Source organism: Dipteris shenzhenensis, chromosome 28, assembly GCF_047967505.1.
Source record: "Dipteris shenzhenensis isolate YYH24624 ecotype China chromosome 28, Dip_SZ_1.0, whole genome shotgun sequence".
NCBI classification, from domain to species: domain Eukaryota; kingdom Viridiplantae; phylum Streptophyta; class Polypodiopsida; order Gleicheniales; family Dipteridaceae; genus Dipteris; species Dipteris shenzhenensis.
Window position 1 is genome coordinate 24104640 of NC_141623.1, and position 13412 is coordinate 24118051.

A 13412-nucleotide genomic window follows, 5' to 3' on the forward strand; every position below is an offset into this window, starting at 1 on the left:
AAAAGGGTGAGTACGATGGGGATGGGGTTGTTGGGAAGAGAACGGACACATGAACAACAAAAGCCAGATAGAGCCACCTTAAAAAAAGCAAGAGATGTCATTGATTTTTTGAGGACCAAGTTGTCTCATGGGGCTCAAGCCACTTATGCATCTAAGAGAGAATGTAGCACGAGTGTTTTGGGAGGTTAAGGAAGGAGATATTGATAGATCTAAATAGTGGGACTGTCAACCTATGCCACAGACACAATCCATGCATTGTATATGAGAAGATGCACAAGGGGTTGTTAGTAAAATAGCAATGAAAAGGTTGTCGTGCTACTGCAATGCTTGTATTCAAGAGTCTTGGGGAGACTGCACCAGTAAGAAGCATGTGCTCAATTGGGGATATCCCATCATTGTTCCTGATGATGCATGTGTTTTGGATACTGATGAGGAGCTAATTGATGGAGCCTTTATTCGAAGGGCATCATGATATGCTTAGTTATGCTCTTTGCATGGGGGACAACTTCATAGTGAATGCACAGGTAGACAATGAAGAACGTGCTAACTCGTACATCTTGAAGTGTACCAAAGCTAAGGAGCAGAGCCAAAGGCTATGAAGGACACTTGGGGCAACATAATTGCTCCAAACTCCTTTGTTGTGAAGGGTCTCTTTTATGTTCATCAAGGTGACCACTGCTATAAGATTCTTGATCATAAACCTGAGGTCATATTATATTCCCATCTTGTAAGGTCAATCAAGTTTCCACTAGAAGCCATTGAGGGAGAGAGAAACTTGTACTTGCTATCACTTGAAGAGTACGAGGCTATATACAATAGCATGCCTTATGATCTCTAGACCACATTCTAATTAATTTATTTCCCATGCTTGCTTTCATTTTCTATGATTGTTTATTTGTCTCCCCAGAAAAAAGAAGCCAAGTCCAATTGGCTGTACCAAATATGTGAGAAACCATTGTATATACATCAGTCAAGTAATGGTCATATCCATTAGCAAAAGTAATACTTCATGATACAACCATAGGGCACATGATCCAAGTTACTGATATTATATTTTCAAGTAGCCAGAAAGCACTACAGCTAGGCAAGACATGATGCAAGTCACAAAGAACAATTACACGGTCTGGTATCATATTCATGATCCAGCTGAACAATTGTACATGATCTAGTAGCCAAAAATTACACCTCATAAAACAACAAGGTACATGACCAAGGTTACAGGTAGTATTTGGAATCCTTGAACAATTTCACAAATAACAGCTTGTAAACTACGTCCGCTGCCTCGGTCTGATAAACATGTCACCTGCCCCAAAAGCAATTAGCTCCACAATTGGGACTATCACCCATCTAGGCTACATAGCATACTTTTATGCAAGTAGCAAGCTATTTGTATCTTCCTCAGCACCAAAGTAGTCTTCAGAACTGTTGGTGATCCCATGAGTTCAACCATCACCATAACCAAGGTCCTACATGCTTAATCAAAAAATTATGTTGCCAATGCACAAGGACTGAATCTAACTTTGGGAGTACACAAAATTCCCCTTCTAGATTTCTAGTACACTTGCAGAAGCTGTCATCTAGAAGCACAGTGCTCGACATGTCATAGAAAGAGTATTTCTCCCAAAAATACCATAAGTGCTTGAAAAAGAATGGTTTCCCATCAGAAATGGTGAAATGTTCCTTGTCACAATATTCGTAACCCAAAAATTCTGAGATAACATTCTCTAGGCCAGGAAAACACAACTCAAAGTGCCACAACAAGTTGCATCTCCATTGGGAGCTCCATATATATATGTCGAACCATTGAGCAGCCCAACATAGAAAAGTCTCTATGCCCTCTAGCACCAGAAATGTCAAGTTGAGACCTCTATGGAAGTCTCATACTTGCCGTGCATGATGATGCCATCGGGGCTAGAATAGCTTCTTTTCACAATTGTGTGGATAAATTAGCACACCCTTCATGTCTATCACAAGTGCACCTCGTTCTACATTCTTGCTCTCTGGGATCACATAATAATAGTCAGGTCCTGGGGGAGACAACAAAATCCTTCTCTCTGAGTTCATGAGGGGTATTGTGATATTACTGGTACGGGGAATGATCCCTAGCTTTGCAACATATCTTTTTAGTGCTGACTTGGATGTGAACCACATGCTATCTTTGCACTCATCTTAGGCCGGATGGACCTTTTGTGTACACAACCAATGCTAATTTTTTATCACCTATACAAACCACAATGTGATCGAGCCTCATACATGAAAAGTATTATGCCCATTGGATATGTTTTGTAGGGTTGGTCATGCATTATACACCATTTTCCTCCTTGCATTATGCACAACCGTTTAAAAATGTGCTCCCAAGTCTATTATCCAAAGAAGTACTTATGGGATGGGTGTGCCACTATGCATGCAAGTCAATACACCCTAAGTTGAGGCATGGGCAAAGTATTGTGCCCATCGGATATGCTTTGCATTGTTGATCGAGCATTAAGCTCCATTTTCGCCTTAGTGTGATGCACATCCGTAAAAAAAGCACTCCTAGGTATGTTATCCGAACAAGTACCTATCGTATGGGCATGCCACTTTTCATAAAACTCAATTCTACCTAAGTTGAGGTGTGTGCAAAATATTGTGCCCATAAAATATGCTTTGCATGGTTGATCAATCATAAAACACCATTTTTTCCTTAGTGTCATGCACAACCGTAAAAAAACACGAACCTAGGTGTGTTATTCGAATAAGTACTATTCAGATGGTGGCGCCACTTTGCATGAAAGTGAATACCACATAGGTTGAGTCACATGAAATGTATTGTTCCCATCGGATATGATTTGCATTGTCAATAACGCATTATACATCATTTTCCCCCTACTGTTATGCACAATAGGCAAAAAACATGCTGCCAAGTGTGGTATGCGAACAAGTACTTATGGTATGGGCGCGCCTTTTTTCATGCATGTCAATACATATTAGGTTAGGCATGTACAAATTATTTTTCCCATTAGATATGCTTTGCATTGTCGATCAAGCATTAAACACCATTTTTGCCTCAATGTGATACATATCCATGAAAAAACATGCTCCTAGGTGTGTTATCCGAACAAGTACTTATTGGATGGGCACACCACTTTTCACGCAACTCAATACTACCTAGGTTGGCATGTGTGATTTTTTTTCCCGATAACATATGATTTGCATGGTCGATCAAGCATTAAACACCGTTTTTTTGTTAGTGTCTTGCACAACCGTCAAAAAACACGGTCCTAAGTGTGTTATTTTGAACAAGTACTAATCGGATGGGGGTGCCATTTTGCATGCAAGTCAATACCACCTAGGTTAAGGCACTTGCAAAGTATTGTGCCCATCGAATATGCTTTGCATTGTCGATGAAGCATTAAACACCATTTTTGCCTCGGTGTGATGCACATCCATAAAAAAACATGCTCCTAGGTGTGTCATCCAGATAAGTACTAATCGAATGGGCACCCCACTTTGCATGCAACTCAATACCACCTAGGTTGAGGCACTCACACAATATTGTTCCCATAGAATATTCTTTGCATGGTCGATCAAGCATGAAACACCATTTTTGCCTCAATTTCATGCACAACCGTCAAAACACATGGTCCTAGGTGTGTTATTCGAACAAGTACTTATCAGATGTGGGTATCATTGTGCACACAAGTCAATAACACGTAGTTTGAGGTGCATGAAATGTATTTTACCAATAAAATATGATCTACATGGTCGATCATGCATTATATCCGTTTTTGCCCTAGTGTTATGCACAAGTGTCAAAAAACACGCTCCCAGGTGTGTTATCCAAACAAGTACTTATGGGATGGGCAGGCCACTTTGCATGCAACTCAATACCACCTAGGTTGAGACATGTGCAAATGATTGTGCCCATCCGATATGCTTTACATGGTTGATCAAGCATTAAGCACCATTTTTGCCTCAGTGTCATGCACATCCATTAAAAAACACACTCCTAGGTGTGTTATCTGAACAAGTACTATTGGATGGACGTGATACTTTTCAAGCAATAGAGTAAGAACTAGTTTGAGGCATGTGCAAAGTTTTGTGTCCATCAAATATGCTTTGCATGGTTGATAAAGCATTAAACACTGTTTTTCTTAGTGTCATGTACAACCATAAAAAAACACGGTTCTAGGTGTGTTGTTTGCTCAAGGGGGTCACTATGTATACACCCTCTATATCACGTGCGTTCTAGGCCTATATTTAAAATCCCTTATCTGTAAATTTTTTCCAAAACTATTTTAAATAGTCCCTTATGTAGATTTATTTCTGTAAATTTTAGAAATAAAAAATATCCTTCTGTTAAACTCACATGATAGGGTTACATATGATGAGTGACCCCCCCGAGGTTGTTTGAAAAAGTACTTATCGGATGGGGGCTCCACTTTGTAGCCATACAAAATTAACCTAGATTGAAGTGCATGCAAAGTATTGCACCCATTGGTGGATGTGCTTTGCATGGTGGATCATGCATTATGCACAATTTTCCTGGTAGTGTTATGCACCACTGTGAAAAAACAGACTCCCAGGTGTGTTATCCGAATAGGTACTTATGGGATGGGTAAGCCATATTGCATTTAAGTCAATACTACCTCAGTTGAGTCATGTGTGGAGTATTATGCCCATCCAATATGATTTGCATTATCGATCAAGCATTAAGCACCGTTTTTACCTTATGCACAACGCTTGAGGCGGGTGCAAAGTATTCTACCCATCGGATATGCTTGGTTCCCCCCCTAGTGTTATGCACCACCATCAAAAAACGTGCTCCCAGGTGTGTTATCCAAATAAGTACTTATGGGATGCACCACTTTGGATGCAAGTCAACACCACCTACATTGAGTCACGGGCAAAGTATTGTGTCCATTGGATATGATCTGCATTGTCTAACAAGCATTAAACACCGTTTTTGCCTTAGTGTGATGCACATCCATCAAAAAACATGCTCCTAGGTGTGTTCAAACAAGTACTAACCGTATGGGTGCGCCACTTTACATGAAACTCAATACTAGTCAGGTTAATGTAAGGGCTCAGTATTGTGCCCATCAGATATGCTTTGCATGGTTGATCAAGCATTCAACACCGTTTTTGTCTCAGCGTCATGCACAACCATCAAAAAACACATTCCTAGGTGTGTTATTTGAACAAGTACTTATCAGATGTGGGTGCCACTTTCCACGCATGAAAATAACACCTAGGTTGAGGTGAGTGCAAAGTATTATGCCCATGGGATATGCTTTGCATGGTCAATCATGCATTATACACTGTTTTTCCCCTAGTGTAATGCAAAACCATCAAAAAACGTACTCCCAGATGTGTTATCTTTGCATGGTCAAGCACGCATTATACACCGCTTTCCCCCTAGTGTTATGCACCATCGTGAAAAAATGCGTTCCTTGGTGCGTTATCTGAATAAGTACTTATGGGATGGATGTGCCACCTTGCATGCCAGTCAATACCTCCTTGGTTGAGGTGCATGCAAAGTTTTGAAGTGCTATCAGATATGATTTGCACTCTCGATCAAGCAATAAACTCCATTTTTGCCTTAGTATTATGCACAACCATAAAAAGACATCCTAGGTGTGTTATTCTAACAAGTACTTATTGGATGGGCGTGCCACTTTGCACGCAAGTAAATTTAACCTAGATTGAGGAGCGTGAAAAGTATTGTGCGGATCAGAATGCTTTGCATGGTCGCGATCACGCATTATACACCGTTTTTCCCCTAGTGTTATGCATAATCATACGAAAACATACCGTCTCCACTCACTTAAAGTAGAGCATTCCCAATGCTCCACTCGCTTTATTCCAAACCTTATCCATATCATAAAGAAACCTTTCTCTAATTAGTGATCTATTTATTTTCTTCACTCCTCACGCTCGAAATTGCATTGCGTTAGTAAACTTGTATTCTTCCATCCTAGTCCTTCCACAATTACTCTCTTATTTTTTCCATCCTAGTCCTTCTCAGTAACTTGTATTCTTCCATCCTAGTCCTTCTCAGTAACTTGTAATCTTCCATTCTAGTCCTTCCATAACACCCTCTTCTTTCTTCCCTCCTAGTCCATCTCTCTTTCTTTATCATCTCCCCACCCATGGATGTCCTTGGCATCATCAAAGATGTGGAGTCTAGAAATAGTCTCAAAGAATGGATTGCTGACCAAGGAGCACAGAGAGAGGCCAGAAATCGACAAGGCTCTCCATTGACATGGATGGAGAGAGAGGATTTTGACACACAAAGGCACAAAGAGAGGGAGGAGACTCTAAATATAGCAGAGAGCAAAAGACTTTTACAGAATATTATAAAAGTAGGACAAGATCTATTAGACTTCTTAAGTAACCTTCGTTATTGAAACTCTTGATGGGGGCAATTTGATGTGGATGCTGAAAGAACAATAAGGATCTCACAAAGAAATTATCAAGAAACAATCTGTGATTGCTTGAATTTCTTCCTTCATTGTAATTATGTTGAGGATATGGATGTGGAGTCAGTGGAAGATCGGGTTGTTGAGAAGATAAGCGAGACCAATGATGAGATCTTCTAGACTTGTTTGAATAATCTTATTTTGTATTCTATGCAACATCGGATAATCTTACTTTGTATTCTCTGCAACAAGCCCGGTAGGGCTAATTTGCAATATTATTTTATATTCTTTGCAACAAGCTGGTAGGGCTGAGTAGATCATATTAGAATTGCTAATACAATTTGTTTAGATTATGTTGTATTCTCTGCAACAAGCCTGGTAGGGTTGAGAAGATCATATTAGAATTGCTTTAAATAGTGTTTGTTTTTGAGTCACAAATTCTCATCAATGTATAATGTGAGGTGTTTTTTGACACCATATGGCTTTGAGTTATATGATAAACTTCTTTCAAAAATGTGATGTCTCTTTTTTTTATGTACTCTAGTTTTGATAACATGTCACATTATATATTTTCTAATTTAATTTTTTTAAATCTTACTTTTTGTCTCAATGTTTGTTTTATAAGAGCCTCTTTTTTTTTCATGTTTTATCCAAAATTATCTCACAAAACAAATTTGGACAGTGCTCCTGTCGGTGTTACCTATAAAGTAAAATGAGAGATCTTAGTTAGTAAATTAATTTTGGAATAACAAACTCTACCACGTGGTGGTATCTACCCCCCCCATACCAAATTCTCTCTCTCTCTCTCTCTTTCTCTCTCTCTCTCTCTCTTGATGGTATCTACACACTTATTAGGCCTATAAAAGTTGTGTAGGCCAAATATTTTTTATGACTAAAAGGTGTCAACATAATCATGAAGCATTAGAAAAGCTTTAACCATGTGGCCAAAACTTTATGAAATCAAGATGGTGTCCAAAACAAACAATGATGCCAATCTCATAACCTCAATTTCCCTTGCTTCTACCACCCTCTTAACATTCCCTCAGCTCTAGCCAAATATCATCTCTCTTCATTATATCTTTGATCGTCCCTCTCACCACTTCCAACTCACCTAATAGTCACAAACTTACCATACCCTCACTCCTAACTTCTTCCCTACTAATAGTACCCTTGTGGATTACCAAGTTGCTCAATCCATTTGCCCAATTCTTCCCCCCTCCCCTTAGATACCCTTCACACAAATAACACTCTTCCATATTATTCCCCCATGTCCCGAGATTCTCTCCATGCACTGCCATCACCTCTGACACTACATGAGATGCCATCAGTAGAAATGGACCTGATTTGTGATTTTGAATATCAAGATCTAGATAATATAAATTTCACTCCCATGCTAGATTACAATGATGGGTATGAACACCATTGCATATTATTTGGGTGATATCTCCTCCTTAGGAGAAACATTTGGAATTGTTGAAAGATTCTGCATAAAAAAGGGGCCTTTGGCCTTTTTTAAGAAATTTTAGAAGTGCTTTAAAAACTCCTCCAATTATTGTAATCTTGTTAAATTATTTTCAAAACTTAAATTAAAATACCCCTCCTTTTGGATGCATGTGGTACACTAAAATTTTCTAAGGTAAACCCTGGGAGGGGAATTTTTGTCCTTGTGGCCAAATTTGTATGAGGGAACAATGGTGTCCAAACAAAGCCTGGGTGGGGATGACTCAGCAGCACAAGTATGCAGCCTAGTAAAGATTTGATCTTGTGACAAAATCTTTGTGATCGCAAGGCAGTGTCAAAAAGGTATAATATTTTTCAACATCTTGTTCTTAAGGTATGAGTACAAGTGGAAACATTTTGATGGTATGGCCAAATCTTATGAACAACTTGAGGAAAAGCTTTGACCTTGTTAGAAAATCATCATGAGTGAAATTTTTTCTTGTGAGATAATCTTTGCGAGTTTGTTTCCCTTGAAAGTTTTGGCTACAAGGTCGAAACTTCTTTCAACATCTTGTTCTTGAGGTCATCCCCCAAGGACGGTTTGGAAACCCTCACAAAGTTTTGACCTCGAGGCAAAATATTTGTGAGTTGTCCAAACCTAATCTTGAGTGGTATTCTCAATAGGAAATGGAAATGTTTTGACCTTGTGGCCAAAACTTATGAGCCAAGTCTCTATGGAGAATGATGAAATCAAGGGTGGCCAAGGAAGGGAAGAAGTTAGGTGTGAGGGGCTCATAAGTTTGTGACTGTTGGGTTAGTTGAAAGTGGTGAGAGGCATGAGCAAAGAGACAATGAAGGGAGTAGATGTTAGGCTAAAGCTCAGGGAAGGTTAAGAGGGTGGTAGCAACAAGGGTAAGTGAGGGTATGAGGTTAGCATAGAGAGTGGTTATGGATGTGAGATAGGCCATGTCATCCTTTGACACTTCTTTTTGCTAGTGCGATGGGATCATCAACTACAAGGGTGGGATGTCGGTTATGTCATGCCTTGTAGATTATAGTGATGGCCTTTGTAGCAATGGAAACAAACCAGCAATAACATTGAGGGGAGGAAATGAGGCATACATATGTGATGAAAGCATCCATCCTAAGTGCTATTAACTCGGCATGTGTAGATAGACAGAATAAATTTTTTTCATCTTCAGACAATGTCTTAGCAAATTATGCATAGAGTTTTGGTCCCTATGGAACATTCCCATTTGATTGTTGGATGAGTTGATATGATCCTGAGTTGGAGTTACTTCCATTGGATAAGCACTCGTGCTTTGAGGTGATCTTCCACTTGTAGAGTAGCCACAAGCTCTTGGTACACCAATGTTGTGCATTGTAGTGGGACTTCATTGGTGTTGTCTTCCATTGACTCATTATTGTGCGCTAGAAATTGGAGTTCAAGCTTGGAGATGACTAGCTTTTGGGATTGCATCTCATCCATTTTTTCTTTATACTTATGGTAGATAGATGTATATGCTTCCTTAACCTTTTTCATTTGCAAGGTGGCCTGCGCTTGTTAAGGAATGACTTCAGTGGTATTGGACCATTGGTCCAAGACTTGTGCTTGAGAAGTGATGGCCTCTTTAGTGGTAGCAAGTTGGGACTTTAATATTCGGTAGTCCCTTGTAAGCTCTTCAATGCTGAATATGCATATTGCCAAAGACTGTTGCATGTATTCAATCTTTTCTTGTCAATCATGGAGCTCTTATTCTTTGTGGATTAGAGTGAGTTGAGCTTGTGCCAGTTCCTCTGTCTTATGAGCATGTGCGGAGGTCAAGTAGTCATAGGAGGTCTATAGGATTGTTGTAGTTTATACTGCTGCTCTTAGCTATATTTGGCTTTGGTGGAGGTTGGAGGTCATATCCCTCACTACCTTCTCTTGAGTTTAGAGATCTTGGTTCATGCACACTTCTTCAACCTCTTTCTCATCTATTTGCACCCAAAGTGCCTTGACCTCTATGGCGATTCCACGGAATTGGTCTTTGATTACTGCTACAGTATGTCTTTCCAATTCTCCTACTTGCACTACTACACAAGGATCCTATTGCGACGTTTACGTACCGACGTTTAGCGCTCGCTTAGCGTTAATCGTCGGTATGAAAAGCGGGTTTCGTAAATCGTCGCTATATAGCAACTTTTGCTAAAAGTCGCTATATAGCGACACTGAGACAAAATATTACAGCCACGTTTTTACAGAGAGGTTTTTCTTTTAAAATAGGCCTTAAAAGTTCATTTTTTCCAATGACAAATTTTTTTAAATTTTCATACATGTTTGAGCTCATAGAGAATTAAAAAATGAGAGCATGTACATCAAGCCTTTGAAGTTCATATATTCATGTGCAAGTTTGAGATGAGAAAAATCAAATAAGAGCATTTACATCAACTGTTTCATCTTGAGCCAAGTCGAAGGCGCCAAGCAAGTCTATCTCCAACTCTATACCGAGTTGATCTCCTATATCATCATCGTACTATCATCATCGTACTCTAGCATCGTACATTCACCTAAAAGTATTTGATTATCTTCTTCAATAAAGCTTAAGTGTGGTGATTGATCTTGATGATTGTTGTCTTCTTCGTCAATATCGTGATCTCCATCCTCCTCCCATGCGATGTCATTATGTGCATCTTCCTCTTGCCTCATATGGTGATCTACATCTTCTTCGCTAGATTCATCAATTGGATCCGGCATTGGTAGTGGCATCTCCATATCCACATCTCGATCTTCAAAAATTTGCTTACTTCGTTGTGCAACTTGGATCACGTACCACCATCTTGGATTAGAACGATCCGGATGAAAAACCACCTATATTGAAGATGGGTGCCAAATGTCGTTAATTATATATATATCAATGGACTTTAAAAACGAAAGCTTCGACTAATTAAATCATTAGTATGCACCTGCTCACAGTGCTCAGGAAGAACAAAAGTATCACTCTCATCAGTCCAATGTTTGGTGGAGTCTATTGCAAAGAGACCACTACTATCTTTTCTCACTGTCGCATGGGGACCGTTGTAAGTAGTTCTAAACCATTTTACATCAAGAATGAAAATAGTAAATCGTCTGAAATCAATTTCATAGATGTCGCATATGGTTCCACAATAATCCAACTGTGAGGAGAGAAGATTGTATCCGAAGCACTTACTCGGCTATCTTGTGTGAAGTTAGCCATGACTCCACAATCATACGTGACTCTCTTTGAATCGATGCGTTCCACATGAAAATGTCGTTCATATGACCATAATGCACTGTACTTTTTGTACTGTAAAAGAGCATCATTAAAACAATGAAGATGCACCTATTTTATAGCATATATTGCCACAAATAATTACTTAATTACGTCAAGAGATAAGAATCTTACATGCACCATACATCCAGATGATAACTCCCGCTCGCACTCGTTTATTGTCTCTCCATCACGTTCGGCTTTACGTAGAGCCAGTTGTAGCCAATCAAGTGACATGTGAGTAGGGAGAAGAGCCAGATCTCGTGGATATGGTTGTGATCGCCTGTACATTACTCTGAATCTTGTCCTTGCATTTATTCTTTCTTCTTTTGCCACTTCATATCTCTCAATCCACTTCTGCATCTCAGGGCTATTGAGGATACAAAAATTATTGAATTTCTCCATTTGCTCTTCGCTCATCTTTTTTTCAATCCCTTTTCCTTGGGGAACCTCGCCAATGATGTGATCATCATCCTTCTTGTGCCAAGCTTGTGGCATATCAGGAACCGTGGATGCAAGAAACTCTGTGATATATACTAATGAATCTTGCACAAGCCATCCCTGTGCCATGCTTGCTTCCGGTCTTGCTCTTTGTCTTACAAACCCCTTTAAAGTTTTCATAAACCACTCAAGAAAATACATCCCCATCGATTATGAACGGTACCTGCTATGGCCACCTCATCAACTATGTGCACAAGCAAGTGGACTTGAGTTGTCATAATGCTTGAGGGAAAGTGCTTCTCAAGCAAGCATACGGCTTCGATGGATTCCACCCTAGCCTTCTCAATGCGCGATATAGAGATCTCTTTTTGAGATATCCACCTATTTCACATGTCCATGCATATGTAAGATATTTGAGATATCCACCTATTTCACATGTCCATTAAGAAAATACATAATGCGATTTGATAGTAAGCATACCTCACAATACCACAGATCTTGAATATAGCATTTTTAACATCTTCTTGTAAGCACCCTTTTATTGTAATTGGGAGGATGAACTATCAAAGCAACAATGAAGTCATGTCAACAATATAACATAATAATAATTACGCTAACGCATCACTATTATCGGTACACTAATTCTACTTAGAATACCTGTAAGACCTTGTGCCAATCATGGGACTTGAGGCCACTAAGCTTATTGTCCTTTGAAAATGCTCCTTTCAAGCAATGCATGTACCCTGTCGGTGTTTGAAAAGAGGCAATGTGTGCCTTGACCACTGCCTCCTCCCTCGTAGAGAGGATCGACGTTGCTTTCAGGAGGATAACTTTTCCCGAAGCATGCACTTGGGGCCACAAACGAGACATCCTATTTATAGCACACAAGTCTTCTCGCACTCCTCTCGAGTCCTTGGAACCAACCAAGTGTGCCCAAATAGTGGCCCCCACATTCTTGAAGATATGCATGGGATCCAAGAGATGATTAATTTGTAACTGACCCCAATAAGGAAGCTCGTGAAAGATCGATAGCCTCTTCATACCAGGAGGAGGTTCCTCTCCATTCGCCCTCCAAGCTTGAATCCAATCACTTGCCTTCAAATATGATGATGGTGGATCAAGCTGACCTCCACGTGCAAGATGGTCGAGTGGAAGGTATCGAGCATGACCTTCATAAACATTTTTCCTCATATGTTTGGAGTAGCATGCAAGTGATTTCAGAGCCGGTCCACAAATAGGACAAGCATGGTACCCACTTGTAACAAGTCCTGGATGCGTGCATGAATATGTTAGTACAAGACATGCATGCAAAAGAGAGTAAAAAAAGCATAATCCCTCATTAAGGTAGGTACTCCCCATACATCCGCAAGTGGCGCATGATAATACGACGTTGATGTCGTACTTCTCGCTTGCAATTAGTGCAATGACAGTATAACCTCTCTGTAAGCCACTTCGTGCTCCCGGGCATTGGCGCATCATCAGATGAGCTTCCACTCGTCCCTTCCATCTACACTTATAAAATCACAACATAAGCATGAAGAGGAGATATTGATAATTATAAAATAGCATGTTTGAGCTTCTCTTGAGGCCATATAAAAAAAGTGATAGTAAGCATCGCTATATAGCGACGCTCTGTTCCGTCGCTATATAGCGACGTTTTTAATTAAAAACATCGCTATATAGTGATGAATAAGCGTCACTATATAGCGACGCTGTGGGTTAAAACCCGAAACGCCGAAAAGCACGGCGTTTTGCTCAATCCATTCCCTAATCTCTCAAGTAAGCAACCCAAAATCTCCTCCCACCTATTTTTGACGACCTCCCATCTATTCCAAGCAACCTCCCACTCTATTTTCCA